Genomic DNA, 18,794 nt, shown 5'->3' with positions numbered 1-18,794 from the left:
TGCCTTGTAATGTATATTCCAATAGGAGGAGAATACAGGAGTTCCACTGGGGGAATACCAGTGGAAGATTTACTTAAGGATTGTACTATTGAATGAAGAGTTCATATAGTTGGATGTTCCTGTGGTTTGAAACTGAAGAATAAACTGTTTGAGGTTTAAGCTGCTGACTGCGGAGTGGTTATTTGGAATAAAAGGTGTACAGCTGTCTCCCCACAGGCAGCCTAACTTAACCTCCAGTTTTGCTTCCCACAGAGATTTGGACCTTAACTTTGAGTTATTAGCCCTCTCCTCAAGTCACTTCACTGGCTTCCTATCCGTTTCCTCATACAGTTCAAACTCCTCTTATTGACCTATAAGTACATTCACTCTGCAGCTCCTCCTCAGTACCTCTCCACTCTCATCTCTCTCTACATTCCTCCCCGGGAACTCCGTTCACTTGGTAAATCTCTCTTATCTGCACCCTTCTCCTCCACTGCTAACTCCAGACTCCGTTTCTTTTATCTTGCTGCACCATATGCCTGGAATAGACTTCCTGAGCCAGTACGTCAAGCTCCATCTCTGGCCGTCTTCAAATCTAAGCTAAAAGCCCACCTTTTTGATGCTGCTTTTAACTCCTAACCCTTATTCACTTGTTCAGAACCCCTATTTTATCATCCACACTTTAATATTCCCTTTCTCTTGTTTGTCCTGTTTGTCTTTCCTAATTAGATTGTAAGCTCTGTTGAGCAAGGACTGTCTCTTCATGTTCAAGTGTACAGTGCTGCGTATGTCTAGTAGCGCTTTAGAAATGATAAGTAGTAGTACCCCAAGAAACCCTAATCCACCCTGTTAAAATATCCAGGGGTACAAAATACAACCCATTCTTTATGCCCTAGCGGGGAGAAATATGCCCTATGAAGCACTGTTATGATTTTTTAATCTGTGGATGAATAAGTCATCAGCAATCTCAGGATTCGTCTAGCTCTCCTGTCTTCCACAGTCCTTCCTGCAATAGAGGATGCCTTCTTAGAAGATGTGCTGGTAGCAGGAATGTACAGGATCCCCCATGCAAATTTTGGTAGTTGTGGCCAGCATGTTTGCTTGTTTTTCCAAAAAATCAAAATATTGTCAACTGCATCACTGAAACATAAATAACAACAGACCAGTTCATTAACAGTTTCAAAATAGAAAATGATATGGGGACAGAAATATGCCCTATGATGCACTGTTATGATTTTTTAATCTGTGGATGAATAAGTCATCAGCAGTCTCAGGATTCGTCTAGCTCTCCTGTCTTCCACAGTCCTTCCTGCAATAGAAGATGCCTTCTTAGAAGATGTGCTGGTAGCAGGAATGTACAGGATCCCCCATGCAAATTTTGCTAGTTGTGGCCAGCATGTTTGCTTCTTTTTCCAAAAAATCAAAATATTGTCATCTGCATCACTCAAACATATAAATAACAACAGTCCAGTTCATTAACAGTTTCAAAATAGAAAATGATATGGGGACAGTTAGTCCCCATCCCCATGGGCTCTGTCCCCATCCCCGCCCCATCCCTGTGGGATCTGTCCCCATCCCCGCCCCATCCCTGTGGGATCTGTCCCCGTCCCTGCCCCGTCCCCTCAGGCTCTGTCCCCACCCCATCCCCGCAGGCTTTCTCCTTGTCCCCATCCCCACAGTTACCGTGGGTCCCCACCCCCATGTCTTTCTCTAGATGGCACTCTGGGCTTGGGAAGAGTTCTTTCTGGTACCAGAACTAGTAAATGACGTGGGGACAAAGTTTGTCCCCATCCCTGAAAGCTCTGTCTCCATCCTCGCTCTGTCCCCATCCCTGTCCCATCCTGTGAGCTCTGTCCCTGTCCCCACGGACATTGTCCCTGCCCCCGCCCCATCCCCGCGGACTCTGTCCCTGTCCCCACAAGCTCTGTCTGATCCCATCCAATGAAGTCTCGAACAGTTAGGATTTTATATTTAAATCATTTTATTAAAGTATAAAAAGAAACAATATTCGGTACAACTGTCATTTTATAAATTACAACCAATACAGAACAAGGATTTAAAAAAAAAAAAAAAAAAACCCTGTCTCCCCTACACCCTCACCAATATTCCCTCCACTACTGAGAAAACCGAACAAGCCAAATTACTACAGAATGCTACATGGAAAATTCATGCTAACAGTATACCTCAGATACACACACAGAACACATATGCCAGATACATAATAGCGGACCAAAATTGATAAACATATATTAAACCAAAACCCCAAGAAACCACACCAAAAAAACAGAAAGAGATGCATTTCCTCCGATACCGAGCAAAATGTAAAGATCACACATGCCAGGGATGATGTTAGGGGAGTGCAACTAGGACAACTGCCCCCAGGCCAGAGAGAGCCCTAAGCCTGCTGAAAGCTGAAGAAGGCATGGCCTGGTAGTGGGTTTTAGGGTCCCCTCCCAAATTTCTGCCCTGGGCCCTAGCTACATCTATCACCAGCTCTGGCAGAATACAGTGTGGGTCCAGTACTACCCCCCTTCTTCAGTGTAGGTCTAGCACTACCCCCCTTTCTCTAGCACGGGTCCAACACTACCCCCCCTCCCCCCTTCACCAGCGCAGATCCAGCACTCCCCCTCCTAAAAAATAAAAACTGTGATTACGGCGGATCCAGCGTCTCCTCCCTCCCTCCTTCCTTCCTTTATTCTTCCCTCCCTTACTGTCCTCCCCGTTGTGACACAAGAAGATTCCCCATAGGCCTTCACCAGGGCCTTCCTCCTCCGGTTTCTGCCTTCTGCTGTAACTTCCTGTTTTGTGAAACAGGAAGTTGCATCATAAGGCGGGAGTCAGCAGAGGATGGAAGGGAAGTCCCTGGAGCAGGCCTATGGGAAATCTCCTTGTGTCATGATAGGGAGAAAGGGAAGAACAAAGGAAGGAGGGAGGGAGGAGACGCCAGACCCCTGGTAATCGTGGTTTTTAGTTTTTACCACAGAAGCAAGGCTTTTTACCGCTCCTACAGGGCGGTATAAAGTTTTGCTCCTGCACCCACGGTAAACCTTGGTAGACAAAAAATATTACTGCGCAGATTACCACAGGTCCCTGTCCCTGTGTCATTCTCTAACCAGAACCCACTGATGATCACAAGGCAGGTTGTATATTGAAAGGGTATCATTTTGAGAACGGGGCGAGGGAAAGTGATCTGGACCCCAGGTGAGTTGGAAAGGCGATGTCAACCTCTGAATGGCTATTCTTTGGTCCACCAACACTGGAGGTAGGATGATGTCTGTTTAAAGGAGCGATTGGGTGTAACCTCAAGTTTGGTTGTGTGAATGTGAACCAGTGTGTCCCAAAGCCAAAACTGAAACCTCAAGTTTGATTATGTGAATGCAAACCAGTGAGGGCCGCCCCGCTGGGGATTCTCACAGCTTGCAATGCTAAACCCACAGTATTCAAGCCAAAATATAATCTAAATAATAAACGACTGTATTTTATGTCTATGCAAAATAACCTCCACAAACATGGACCACAGCTAATGAAAACTGAAATTAAAAACCACAGTACTTTTACTGTAGCTGACTTTGAGTCACACTTGGCATGACAGCTGACATCATAACTCCAAATTATTAAGCACACCGGTCAATATTCAGTCGGTGGCAGTCAGTGTTTTTTTATGCTCTGGCTGTCGCCAGCTACATTAAACCCATATATTCAATGCCAGGCGATGTTGGGGCACCAGCATTGACTAGCCAGGTGACTGGACTTCTCCTGGCCTCTGGTACATATGCCGGTCCCACAGGCACCTACATTAGACACTTATCCTTGTCCTAGCTGACTATCGGCTGGAACCCACATAAGGTTATCTAGTCAGGTCCCTCCGCACCGATTCCAATCTCCCCTCCTTGCCTCTCTAAGACCAAAGTCCTTCTCCATTCTGATCCCCCTTCCCCTGTGAGATTTTGCAGCTCTTATCGGAAGGCTGGTCCCAAGGCAGCAGGAGATGTCTTATTAGCGTATCTCCTGCTGCTGATGGAGAGGGCGGTTGCTGAGTGGGGAGCGTGAGACATGACCAACCAAAGCAGGAGTCTCCTGCTGAATGCTGGAGACTTGGCAGGCAGGGGAATTTTTGATCCATGCAAGCACATACAACCCAGATAATAAGATTCATTAGTTCTGGCCAGAAATTCTTGTTAACTGTAGTTTCAGAAGACGGCTGTTTGATTTTACCCCCTCACCCAATGGGGACTTTACAGCTTCATCATATTTGACTAACCCCTCTTCCTTTCATTCCTGACCAGTGACATGGGCACACCTAATGTGTTATTTACCAAGGGTGTGCTGAAAGAAAATTATTGTTTTTTTGGCTTATTTTGGTGTCTTGGTTTATTCAAAGCTAAATAACATACACTACACGAAACAAGATTGAATCAAGGCACATCCCAATTTTTATAGCTTTGCTACAGCTAAATCGCAACCTCAGAAGGTTTCTATCCCAAACTCTATGCATGGAGAGGCTAAAGTAGAGATCAGATCTGAACCTGGTTCTCCAGTGCTCCAGTCACCGGATTCAACAGTAAATTATTGACAGCAGGAGAAGAAGCATAGACAGTGCATGACTGTCTTTGGGGTATTTTTGTATTTTCTGGAGTATAGTTCTGGAAGAATGATTCATGTTGTATGCATTCATACTTGCCAAATGCTGTTTAAATTTGAATCTTCAGCACATATTGTTTTCTTTCACAAAATGCATCCATTAAATTTCCTTCCCAGACAGGCCCTTAGTTGATTTTTAATGTCATGGAACATCATTTGCAACTCGTTAGTAGCTCTTTAGTTAAAAAAAAAATCCCTAGTAAAACAGATGATTAATATTGTTAAGCTGTTTAATTTGCATATTAATTAGTCTCCATACTCAACTAATTAAAATAGAGCTTGTTTATATACTTTCAGAATTCCAGATTGCAGTTCCCATCTAGGTGTCTCCCAAAAGCCAGCATGCTGTTCTTTCCTGCCTAATGTTTTCCTGCAGCTTCCCCAAGTGTGCTGGGTATTGTCCTCATGTCTCTTATTCCCCTTCTGATCCTTCCTAATGGTCGGTGCTTTCTCTTTGGAGACCAAGGTTATATTAGTTTATTTAGGTTGTTAGTCCTATCAACAGAGTCACCCAGTTTCTGGAAGGAGACTTCTTCTCAATCCAGATTTTGAGCACATCTCTCCTCTACATGCAGTACACTGCAGTACTGATCTCAAATGCAAGAAGCAGGGACCACATGCATTATAGTACATTTGTAAATAAACTGAAAAAACTTCTCTCCATTTACTTGCAAACACTGTTCATCAAAAGTCACTCATAATTGTTCTTTTCTCCATTACCAAATCCACACATTCAGCATCCTGTACTATATACCTGAAATAGACTTCCTGAGTTGGCAAATCATGCGACCATATTTAAATCTGACCTAAAACTCCACGTGATCAGCATTCAGCATGTAGAAGCCAACAATTCTTTAAACCCTGACTGCTGCTGGTTAATTTAGACCTAAATATTCACTACAAGGCCATATCAAAGCACTGGCACTGAATATCTGTAGAGATGCCAAGTTACCCAGTTCCAGGCTGGAGATTTTGGGACAGTCCTGGATTTCTGACCACCCCATCCCGGTGCATTATGGGACTTCCAGCGTCGATTTCAATGGGCAGAATCAGACACTACAAATCCCACACTGCTTTGGAATGTAAGTTTAAAACCAAGACTGGCCAAAAAGTCTTCAGCCTGGAACAGGGTAACTTAGAATCTATATATCTGTCTTTGGCAGCGTTCAGAATTTATGTGGATACAGGTGTCTTTTTGCAGTCCTACATGCATGATTAGCTATGCAGGCACTGGTGCCTGCATAACTCCTGACTCCTCCCCTGCCTCTGGACCTCCCTGTCACTATCTGACCAGTGCCACAATGGTCACATCGAATTTTCAGCAGCACTGTGTGGTTAAATGCCACTGAAAATCTGGGGATGGTCTAGTCACTGTAATTTAGCCATCAAGGAGCCTCTCCTGCACAATTAAATCACACTGTAAATTGTTTTGAAAATCAGCCCCCCCCCCCCCCCCCATTTAGGATGCTTTTAAATCTGTATTGTAGCAGTAGTAGTAGTAGCAGACCGTCTTTCTTAGCATCAGTTCCACTGTTCTGCACAAATGGGTGTTATCCCTTCCTACCAGATAAAGAAAACTAAATTCTGCCAGTAATATCACCAGCATAAGCAGAGGTGCTCCCTGGAACAATCCAGTAATTTTCTCTACCTTCAGCAGGTGGTAGGTTGTGGTAATGGTGCTCCTGTCCCTGGCCTAGCTCCCCACTTTGCTGGCCATGGTGGCCGTACAGCCAGGCTGAACCAAACAGCCACTCTCAGGTCACAGTCTCAGGACCATATCTGGTTGAGTTCACAGCTTGGTTCCACAGCCTCCAGTTGCACTTCTTAATGCCACTGTGTGAGGCTTTGGCTCGGTCCTGTGGGGCCTTGCCCAAGGGGTGCAGGCCCCCATTCCCATTCCCCACCCCTCTTGCCCATTCACTCTATTTGGGTGTGCTCCCCTTGCAGTTCCCAGGTTTCCAAAAGTGCTCACATCAGTAGCACATATACAAAAGAAATTCAATTGAACTGGCTAGCTTTATGCTCTTTGTCAGGGACTTATGCTATTGTAAAGAAATAAGTAGGGAATTTCCTTCTAGGCATACTCAGAGCCGGGCACAATGTGCTGGAGCCCCGGACCAAGGTAGGCCAAGCCAGTCAGGCAAGCCCTTACATGTTAACTGCATGGTGGGGCATGCTGGCCAGCACTAGCAATGCAGTCTACAAAGCCAACAGCTGAGCAGGGATAATGGATTAATTTTATAGTGTTTAAATGTGGCTCATTGTTTGTCTCTTTTTTCTTTCAGTGAGCATTTTACATGTGCTGTTCCCCCCCCCCCCCCCAACCATTAAGCTGGCGGTGCCCGGTATATGAGGCTTGGGGAGCCAGCCGCCAGCCCCTAACTTTCACTGGGCCACTCCAGTGCCTGCATCACCCGTGTCCAGACCAGCACCTCTCTTTCCCCCTCCATCCCAGTTCCAGTATCCCTCCCCTTTCTTCCCCCCCACTTCCTGGTTCCAGTGTCTGTCCTTTTCCTTCCCTCCATGCCTCAGGGCTTCAGGCCTTCCCTATAATGCATCCCGCCCTCATTGACACAACCTCTTGCTTCCGCAAGGGTGGGTCATATTACAGGGACGGCCCCAAGGCAAGCTGATTCAGTTGAAGCAGTGCTGCTACCAGCAGCAAGGGGAAAAATGCAGGGACTGAAGGGAGGGAGAGGGTGAAAGGAGATAGATGCTGGAAATGGGAGGAGGGAGTAAAGGTGACAGATGCTGGACCTGCGAGAAGGAAAGGGAAAAAGAGGTGCTGAATCCAGGGGTAGAGAGATGAAGGAGGTGCTGCTCTACCAGATGGGAGAGAGGGACAGACAGGAAGTAGTGCTGGAACAAGGAGATGGAAGGAGTGGGAGAGGGGTAGGTGCTGGACCAGCACGGGGAGGGGGGTTAGAAGGGAGGGAAAGAGAGACTGAGACTGGAGAAAAAGATGATGATGGGGGGAAAGACATCGGACACAAGAAGGAGATACAGTGGAGTGGGGGAGAAGGATGAAGAGAGAGATAAAGGAGAGAGATATTGGCCCCAGGGTACAGAGTAGGGGTTAAGGGGTGTGAGGTGTGGGAGGAAGGGAAAAGAGAGAGGAGGGACAGGAAGACAGAGAAGAGGTATTGGGCATGGAGGAAGCATAAGGACAGGACACAAGAGCAATGCTGGACAGAGAGGAAAGAAGGACAAACAAGGACAATATTGGACATGGAGGATGCTGATCACAGAGGAAGGGATGTAGACTGCAGGACAGGTCACCATAGGGACACAGAGGAGAGATGCTGAAAGTAGAGGAGGGTAAGAACATTGAGATGGCAGATACTGAATGTGGAGGGAAGAAGGGATAGAGACAGGGATATAGAAGGGAAATGCTGGACAGGACAGATGGTGACGCGGAGGGAAGATTGATGGTGGACACGGAGAGGGAAGAAAGTCAAATGGACAGGAGACTGCACAGACAGGAAAAAAGCAGAAAAGAGACACCAGGACCAATGTGAATTGAAAAATAAAAGGATAACAAAGGTAGAAAAATATTTTATTCTGAATTTATTAAATGGAATATATCAACTTTTGAAAATGCACATCTCTGGTATTTTGCATTTCAGTTTCTATCTCTCTATTATTGTTGTATGCAGAGTCTGACTTCCTGAGGTTTCCAGTTCAGTTTCATGCCTTCATACCTCTATTACTGATGTATGGTCCCTTGTTTCATATTTGTTGAGGATCTATCTGGGTTTTGTGAGTTCAACTAAGGCAGTGATTCTCAAACTTTTTACTATACATTGAGGAACCCTTAATTTATATAAAATATTTGTTTATACAAACAGATTCTACAATCTAATTTCTTAAGGAAGAGAGTTTGAGGATCCCTATGGTTCTGCAGAACCCAGTTTGGAAATCACTGGAATAAGGTGTGGTACTCTGCTAGCACATAGTGCCTGTGTAGAGATTTTGTTGCAGTTGTGTTTGTTTTGTGTTTTTTTCAATCAGGGGCGTAGCCACGGGTGGGCCTGGACGGGCCCAGGCCCACCCATTTTCCTTCCAGGCCCGCCCATCCGCATTGCTGTCTCTATCCCTTTTGTCCCACGGAGGCAGCGCTTCCTTCCTGCCCTGTCTTCTCCCGAAGCTCCACTTAATCGGTCCCTCCCTGCAAGTAGAATCCTCCTTCGCCAGTCGCGCTGCGCTGCGCTGCCATGCAATTGCACACGCAGCTATGCTCCTCCCCCTGCCGCGTCTATCTGGCCCTCTGTGATGTACTTCCTGTTTAGGGCCGGATGAACGCGGCAGGGGGAGGAGCGAAGTTGCATGTGCATGGCAGCGCAGCGCGACCGGCGAAGGAGGATTCCACTTGCAGGGAGAGACCGATGCAGCGGAGCTTGGGGAGAAGACAGGGCAGGAAGGAAACGCTGCCTCCGTGGGACAAAAGGGATAGAGACAGCGCGAAGGATGCGGATGGGCGGACCTGGAGGAAAAATGGCTGAGCTGCTGGGACATGGGAGGGAGAGGAGGAAGGAGCTGGAGGGAAGGGAGAGAGTTGCTGGGACATGGGAGGGAGAGGAAGAAGGAACTGGAAGGAAAGGAGAGAGCTACTGGATATGGGAGGGAGAGGAAGAAGGGACTGGAGGAAGGGAGAGAGCTACTGGATATGGGAGGGAGAGGAAGAAGGGACTGGAAGGAAGAGAGAGAGCTACTGGATATGGGAGGGAGAGGAAGAAGGGACTGGAGGGAAGGAGAGAGCTGCTGGGACATGGGAAGGAGAGGAGGAAGGGACTGGAGGGAAGGGAGAGAGCTGCTGGACATGAGAGGGAGAGGAAGAAGGGACTGGAGGGAAGGGAGAGAGCTGCTGGGACATGGGAGGGAGAGGAAGAAGGGACTGGAGGGAAGGGAGAGAGCCGTTGGGACATGGGAGGGAGAGGAGGAAGGGAGAGAGCCGCTGGCCATGGGAGGATAGGGTGAGAAAGAGGGGAGATGGATGGAAGGATGCAGAGAGAAAGGGGAGACACTGGAAGGATGTGGAGAGAGAGAGAGAGGGGAGAATGAACAGAAAAGGGTAGAGAGATAGAGACACTAGATGGAAGGATCAGGAGAGAGGGTAGATGGGTGGAAGGATGAGGAGAGAAAGAGGGAAGACACCAGATGGAAGGGTAGGGAGAAAAATGAGACGCTGGATGCAAAAGAAAGAGGGGAGCTGCTGGATGGAAAGAGGGAGAGGACAGAGTAGGGACAGAGTAGGGAAAGACTGGAGAATAAGAGGCAAGAGAAAGACGAAGGAAAGCAGAATCTAGAGACTGGGAGCAACACAATGAGAAAAAGTAAATGGCCATACAACAAAGGTAAAGAAAATAATTTTATTTTAATTTAGGATAAAGTAATATGGTACCTGTGTTAATAAAGTTTCAGAGACCAATACTTCCTTCCTTAGGTCAGGAGAAGATACCATAACAGCATTATGCTGACCTGAGGCAGGAGGTTTTGGCCTCTGAAAGCTCATTGAAAAGGGTGTTAGGCTTTTAAATAAATTTTCTGAAACCTGATGCACTGAAAAGCAGCACTTTACCCCTATGTGACAAATGCATCTGATTAGTGTGACTAAATTTTGCTGGGGAAGGGGGATAGAGAGAAAATTTTGTGCCCACCCACTTTAGGTTCAGGCCCATCCAAAATTGGCAGTCTGGCTATGCCACTGTTTTCAATAGGTTGTGTATTGGTGTTTTAAGGCATGGTGTAATATTTACAGTGCTGTCTTTTCATGTATAAGGTTGTTGCTTTTTGAGTCTTGGGAGTTAGTGCTGTTAAGGTATGGTAAGGTTCTGAATGTGTTTTTGTACAAGTTTCTGCATAGTGTTTTGTAGTGGAGGGATTGTGTGTTGGCCTTACTGAGGTGACACCAAAACTTAAAACTAGTTTTAGTTTGTCATAACATCAGACAGGGTTTTAGAAAATGTTGCAGAATATGTTGTGTGTTGAGGTAATTGTCTTTATAGCAGACGTGTGTGATCAAGTTTAAATCATGAGATACAGTCGGAAGAGGGATCTTTAAATACAGTTGAATTGTTGCCATAGGTTTGTATGTGGTTTAGAGGGGCATTTTCGATAGAACGTCTAAATCAGAATTTGGACGTTTTCTGAACAGGAAAGAAGGTCATTTTCGAAAAAGATAGACATCTATCTTTTGTGTTCGAAAATACTATGGACGTCTTGTGATTTGGACATCCTTTTTTTTTGGTCCATCTTCGAACAAAAAACGTCCAAATGCAAAACGTCCAAAACAGAGGAGGAGTGGCTTAATACTTAGTGCAGTGGGCTTTGATTCTGGCAACATGGGTTCAATTTCCACTGCTGCTCCTTGTGACTTTGGGCAAGTCAAATGCACAAGAGGCATTTTTGGATATGACATCTAAGTCTGAATTTGGACGTTTTTTGTAAAATGTCCAAAATCAGAACAGGAAAGGTCATTTTCTACAAAAAAAAGTCTCTCTTTTCCTTTTGAAAATGCTATTTGGAAAAATGTTTTGTGACTTGGATAAGCTAGAAAGAATACGAATAGTCTCTGTCTACCGGCTCTTGCCGAAGCAGACCCTGGCCCCTGGGCAGTGGGAGAGGATCCTCTACCAGGAGGTACCAGAGAACCACATACCATGGCCTGCACAAGAGATGGCCTTTCAAAGGCCACAGAGGGAAGACGTAAAGGTCTTCCTCCCAAGGCCATGGTTGAACTAGGGCATCTATCTCCTGGGAGGCCAGCTCCCTCTGCTGACTGAAAATTTGATACTGGACATCATCAAGTTAAAATGAGGAGGACCAAAGTGATCCAGAATGAGCTAAAAGCCTGTTACCCCAACAACCACCCTCCTGAATCCAGAAGGGAGCAACAGAGAACTTCCGCCTGTATCTTGTCCTTGCCCACAATGTGGACGACTGAAAGGACCTGCAGATGGGTCTCTGCCCACCAACAGAGATACGCTGCCTCCAGGGCCACCACATGACTCCTGGCGCCACCCTACTTGTTTATGTGCACCACCGCCATGGCAGTGTCTGACGTCATTCTGACCATTTTCCCCTGGAGAAGTGGCCAATACTTCTGCAGAGCTAGGTGGACTGCCCAGGATTCCAGGTAATTTATGGACCAGGATGCTCCTGGCTTGACCAGGTGCCCTGAGCCTCTCAGCCCAGACAGTGAGCTCCCCAATCAAGGAGGCCTACATCCATGGTGATCAGAACCCACTACAGGGGATCCAGAGGAACACCTCTCAGCAGGTGAACCAGCCTGTCTCACTAGGCCACATTGAGCCTCACCTTGGGTGGCAGAGGCTGAAGACAATGGATGTCCTGCAAGGCTGATGCACATCAGGACAACAGAGCCTGCTGCACAGGGTGCATATGAGCCCTCACCCAAGGCACCACCTCCAGCATAGCAGCCACAGAGCCCAAGAGCTGCAAGTAATCCCAAACCATGGGCTCTGGGAGATTGCATAACCAGCACCACTGCACCTGGAATTTCTCTGCGCATTACTCCAGATGAAAAAAAAATCCCTCTGGCCATGTTTAAGCAGACCATGAGATACTCCAGGGACTGAGACAGGGTCAGATGGCTCTTGGACTGATTCACTAACCAACGCAGGGATTTCAGGAGGGAAATGACCTAAAAGGTAGCCAAACTGGCCTCCAAATCTGGGTTCAGCCAGTTCTGGACACATTCAGCCAGTTATCTAGGTAGGGATGAACTCAAATACCCTGATGCCGGAGGTGCACAGCCATCACCCCCATCACCTTGGAAATAATGTGGGGCGCCATTGCCAGGCCAAAGAGCAAGGCCCAAAATTGAAATTGCTGCCCCAGCACACAGAATCAGTTATCTCTTGTGATGATTTGCAGTGGTGATGTAGAAGTAGACCTCTGTGAGTTCCAGAGAAGTCAAGAACACCCCTGGCTGCACCAAGGCAATGACCAAGCAAAGTGTTTCCATCCGGAACAGCTGGATTCGCAGACAAGCGTTCACCCACTTGAGGTCCAGGAACCACCCTTCTTTGGGACCATGAAGTAGATGGAATACCTGTCCAGGTTGCAGTCCGCTGGCAGAACAGGTTTTGATGCTTTTATATCACAGATGCTGAAGGGTAAGAGCAACAGTCTGGCACTTTAGAGCCAAATTGCAGAGCAAGATAATGAATGTGTCCAGAACTGGATGGGCGCACTCCATGGAGTACCCCCTTTGACCACCTCCAGAACCCATTGTTCTGAGGTGATGTGGACAGCCTACCTCCCACCAGAAACAATGAGGGGCATGACACACCCTAACTGGATAAGCAAGCGGCTGCAGTCCTGCCTGAGGGACCTAAGGGTCCAGCTTGCTTGGGACCTCAAAAGGACTCCTGCTAGAAAGACCTACCCTTCCACTGCCTGGGCTGAATGGCACTGAGCAGAAATGAAGTGGCTCGCCCACTTGAGGCCGAGGATTGCTGCGTACCCTTGCCGCAGCTCAAGGAGATGGCAAGTCATTCTTCCCCCACATCCTTCATCAACTTCTCCAAGTCATCACCAAAGAGCAAGTGTGCAATAAAAAGGCATCTGATTCAAAAGCTTCTTGGAAGCTGCAAACACACTCCCTGGCGAAGCCACAAACAACGGTGACCCTAAATACCACCGAGTGGGAAGCCAGACAGACTAGATTGTAGAGGATGTCTGCCAAAGAAGGCCATCCCAGCTCCAGGAGAGAAATCTCCGAGGACCCCAGCAACTGCTGGAACCAATGTAGCATGGAGCTACATAACCGCCACAAATAGCAGTCTGAATGCTGGTGCCCCCACCAAAAATGCCAGGTGAAGCTACTGCTCCACAATCTTTTCATGGAGCTCCCTAAGGGCCAAACCCCCTTGGACAGGTATAGCAGTCACCTTCGTGACTGCTATAACCTGGGTATCCATCTTCAGGAAGACCCAACACTTTTCAACCTCCTCAGCGAAGGCATAGAGATGATCAAGATCCCCAGCCACCCCAAGGGGACCATCTATAGACTCCCACTCCACCATCATCATGCCGATGAGGGCCTTATGGAGTGGAAAATGCTTCAGGGCCCCCAGGTCTGCTGCAGGAGGCTAAAGCATAGCTAAGGCCCCCACAGCCTTGTCTAAGAGACAAGACAGCTCCTTATGACAAAAGACCTAGAAACCTATGGGACCGTTCTTCTACAGCCTCCCGACAGGGAGGGTCCTCGGAACTGGAGTCCATGGGAGACTGGGAGTCCAAGAGAATCTCTGAGTCCTCCTCCGCTCCCTCTGAAGAACCTGGACCCTCCGGAAAAACCAGATCTGTTCTAAGGCGTTGAGACTCCAAAATGGAACTCCTTAGAGGCCCCCCAACAAGAGGATGAGATTTAGGGTTAGAGATAGGGAAAGGGCTAAGATTAGGTCCCAAAAGGGGACCTGTGCAAGGTGTGCTTAACCATCTGGGTCAAGCTCTGAAGCCAAAATACCACTGGGACATCCAGTGCCCCCCCCCCCCCACCCCCATGCAGAGAGACCTGGGATGGGCAGGATTGAAAAAGCTCATGACCAGGGATTTATTCTCCCTGTGAGTGAATTGAGAAAGAAGGGAGAAGAGAGACACCAAGGGTGGCCCATCCCAATGCTGGAGATTTACCACTGCAATGCTGGAGATTGAAGGCCAAACGAGTGAGATTTTTTTTTTTTTTTTTTTTTTGCGGACCCCAGCCATGTCTAAAACTAGTTCTACAGATGCAGATTCTAAAACTGACATATTCCAATCAATAAATAGAAACTAAGATTATTTTTTTCTACCTCTGTTGTCTGGTCATTTTATTTTTCTTATTATGTTGGTCCTAGTCTCTGATTTCTGCTGTCTTCTCTTAACTGTCTTGCCAGAGTCTCCTTGTCCATTTGGCACTTTTCTTTCCATATCCACCATCCATTTTCTTTCTGCGTCCCTATCTGACCCAGCATCTCCCATTTCTGTGTCCCTATTGCCTCTTCACCCCCCCACCCCGTTCCAACACATCTCTCTCTCTCTCTCTTTTACTTCCCTTCTGTCTCTCCTAGTCAGCATCTCTCCCTCTCTCTCTCTCTTTCCTCCCTCTGCCCCCCCTCAGGGGTCCAGCAAGTGTTTCTCTCTCTCCCCTCGCTCCTGTTCTGTCTCCCCTTTTAGGACCAGCACATCCCCTCTTTCTTCGTTCCCCACAGGTCCTGGCACCTCTCTCTTTCCTTGTCCTTACCCCCCTTAAAGTCCAGCACCTCTTTCCCTATCCATACCCTCTTTCTTCCCCACCCCCTCATTGGATCTCCCCTACATGTCCAGAATCTCTCTCCCTCCTTGCTCCACCAATACTGCACCTCTCACTCCTACCCTTCCCCTGATACAGCACCTCTCATTGCTATCCCCCCAACGCTTGCAGGCACCTTTCACTCCTGCCACCCCCATCCCATGCAGGAACTTCTCACTTTTGCCCCCTCATCCCATGCAGGCATCTTTCACTTCTGCCACACCCATCCCATACAAGCACCTCTCACTTCTGCCACCCCCATCCCATGTAGGCATCTTTCACTTATGGTTTGGCCATTGGAAGGAGATGTTTGGAGATCCATAGGGTTTCCATGCTACTGCACTCCAGGAAGGCCTCTAGGTCCCTGGTTTATGTCAGGATCTGCAAGTTCTTGCATTCTGGAATGGGGAGTGATTCCTGTCTTCCTGGAGGGCGTGTTTTATGTGGGGTAATGTTTGGTATGTGTAAAAAAAACATTTTTTAAGTATGTGGCTTTGTATAAAGAGGTGGTTTGGTCCCTGAGGGTGGCTCATCTGTGCTCCTCTGCTATGCCCTTCATTCCCTTCATGGGACCTCAAGCTGTCCAAGGCTCCATTTGAGCACCTGTGTTCGGATTCTGCCAAGGACCTTATGATCAAGGCAGTGTTTCTGGTAGCTATCACCTTTGCTCATAGAATCTAAGAGCTTCAGGCATTATTTTGGCAGGACCCATATCTGTCCTTCATAGAGGTGTTTCCATTCCATGTTAATCAGGTCTGCTTGCCCTCCTTTTTGGCAGAAGGTTTGGCTCCTGGGAATCAGAAGCTCTATAAGCTAAATATGCTCTGGTACCTGGGAAGAATGAATTTTGACTCTGTCCACCTCTTTGTGCTTTCCATGGCCCTTGGAAGAGCCAGGCAGCCACTAGGCCTCCATTGTGAGGAGGATCAAGGCACCTATTGAGTCTGCCTACACTGGCACGTTGTACATGCAGGATGTCAGACTCACAGAAACAGAATGAAGCCTTGCGATCTGCAGGGCTTCGTTCTGTTTCTGTGAGTCTGACATCCTGCACATTGTAAGTGCAGGATGTCAGACTCAGAAACAGAACGAAGGAAGAAGAGGACCTCGGCTGGCAAGGATTTGGGTTCCCCGCCAGCAAAGGTAACAGACGGTGACGGCGGGAGGGGGGATTGAGAGGGTCGTTGGCAGGGGGGTCCAGGGCCAAATCTATGGGGGCACAGGCCCCTGTGGCCCCATAGTAGCTGCCTTTTTGAAAAGATTCACCCAAAGCAGTGTAGAACAGATACAGCTTGACATAAACAACTTACATTGTGTTAACAAAATAACAATAGTAAAATATGCAAATGGAAGCATAAAACACAATCAACGAACTAAACTCAGATCTAGGCAAATTAAATCCTAGTAATACAAAAGATGATATACAGTACTGGAAATATATTTATTAAAACAGCACAATAGAACAATTCATAAAACAGAAATATTATAGAAGTCAGCAGATTACAAATAATGCTCCATAACTGGCAGCATGGAAGAACATTCATACGACACAAAATCCTAGAATCCATTTCCTTTAAAGTTATATATTAAACATTCCTTCATTGTTTTAAAGCAGCAGTTCTTAACCAGTGTGTCATACCTCTCAGCTTTTCACATGACCAAAAATTTGGCATGGACAGCAAGCCCATGCTTTTCTTAACCACTACATGTATCTGCAGGTGGGGGGTGAATGCAGAGCAGGGTGTCAAGCACTTGAAATCCCCATCCTCATCACTAGTGCTTCTGGATTTTTTTTTGTTAAATTTGTACCCTGTGCTTTCCCACTCATGGCAGGCCCAATGCAGCTTACATGGGGCAATAGAGGGTTAAGTGACTTGCCCAGAGTCACAAGGAGCTGCCTGTGCCTGAAGTGGGAATTGAACTCAGTTCCTCAGGACTAAAGTCCACCACCCTAACCATTAGGCCACTGATTCAGACCTTTTTTAGCTTTGTTGAAAAAATTTTTTTTTCCCCTAGCATACCAGCACCTTTTCCCCATGCTGCAGCTCTATTTCTCACGTGTGGCAAAAGAGCACAAATGAGCAGACAACAGGAGCCAGTTGCAACATGTGCAGTGCTTCATTGCAGTTGCTGCTCTGCTTATAGCTCTCTTCTATCTTCTTGCCACCACCACCAACCCACTGACTGCCTTCTTCTGCCGCTGCTGCAACTGCTACCTAGCTAACTGCCTTCTTCTGCTGCTGCTGATACTGTGTATTTTCTGTGTAAGGAAGGTATCTGTAAAACAGTCCATAATATTTTATTGATTTCCTCTGAGATATTACTGAGAAAATATTTTAAGGAAGTTTTGCATTTGGATAATTTTGAAACTACTTCTATTGTTAAATGTTCTTATCTTTCTAATGCCTACGTTTACTAAGGTACGTTTTAGGTGCGTTAGCATTTTTAACACGCATAAATGGTTTATGCACGTTAAACGCTAACACGCCCATAGAAATGTATAGACACATTAGCGTTTAACGTGCCTTAACTTTACAGGAGCATAAACATACCCCTAAATCTGTTAATTATTTTCCAGAGGGGGCAGCTGACTTAATGCCTGCCTTAGTAATAGGTGATTTAACTGTCGTTTTGGAGGATTCACAGAAGGTTATTTCCTTTTACACTATATTGAATGGAGGAGTGGCCTAGTGGTAAGAGCACTGGTCTTGCAATCCAGAGGTGGCTGGTTCAAATCCTGCTGCTGCTCCTTGTAATCTTGGGCCAGTCATTTAACCCTCCATTGCCTCAGGTACAAACTTAAATTGTGAGCCCTCCTGGGACAGAGAAATATGCAGTGTACCTGAATGTAACTCACCTTGAACTACCATTGAAAAAGGTGTGAGCAAAATCTAAATAAAATTGTAAGCAACATTTGCATCTGAAAAATATGATGTTGTTCATTCTAAAAATGTACTTTAAAGTTTAAAAAAATGTTTTGCAGGCAACCCACACAGATTTTTCCAGATGTGACCCATGTCACTCACAAATGCAGAAAATTATTTTTGTCTTGTCTTTGAAAGCTATTTTTTTCCTTTCACTTCCCCTGTAGATGCTTGATACATTTTCAGGGGAAGACATATTTTCTTTGATCCTTCACACTTGGAGAAATTTGTAAAGGAACAGGAGAAAAATGTTAAGATCTAGGGGTTATTAAGGTAAATTGGCATGTATTATTAGGGATATAAATTATTCCCTTTTATTTTTTTCCTTTTGGAATATAGTACTTATGGATGTTCTCCTGATCTCTCTTCTAGATATGGACTTGAGGATTCATTTGGTTGTAATTGTTCTTTAGAGTCTCAGTGCTTAAAGAATTGTTTCCTTATCTGTTTTATATATTATGTAAATATAAAAGTTTGAAATTTCAACAAAAAAATATTTTATTAATGCAATTCAAAGTATATTGGTGTTTTAAGGCCATTTAATATTTACAGTGCTGCCCTTTGTAGTTATAATTGTTGCTCTTTAAATACTGGGAGTTAGTGCCTTTAAGATATACGAGGTTTGTTAGATAGGTTCTGAGATTTTGATGACAGCTTTCACCCAATCTCTCTCTCTGATCCTTCCTCCCACAGCCTTCACTGTCTCTCTCATACCCCCCTCACAGCTTTCACCCAGTCTGTGTCTGTATCTCTCTTATAACCACCTCGCCACACCTTTCACAGTCTCTCATCCCCCCCAGCCTTCACTCAGTTTCTCTTTCATACCTGCCCCAGCTTTCACTCAGATTGTCTCTCTCATATCCCCCTCCCCCACCTCAAGCTTTCACCCAGTCAGGCTGTGTTTCTCTCTCATAACCACATCCCACACATAGACACAACTTTCACCCAGTATC

Source organism: Microcaecilia unicolor, chromosome 5 (assembly GCF_901765095.1).
Source record: "Microcaecilia unicolor chromosome 5, aMicUni1.1, whole genome shotgun sequence".
Classification (NCBI taxonomy): Eukaryota; Metazoa; Chordata; class Amphibia; order Gymnophiona; family Siphonopidae; genus Microcaecilia; species Microcaecilia unicolor.
This window is presented reverse-complemented; position numbering follows the sequence as displayed.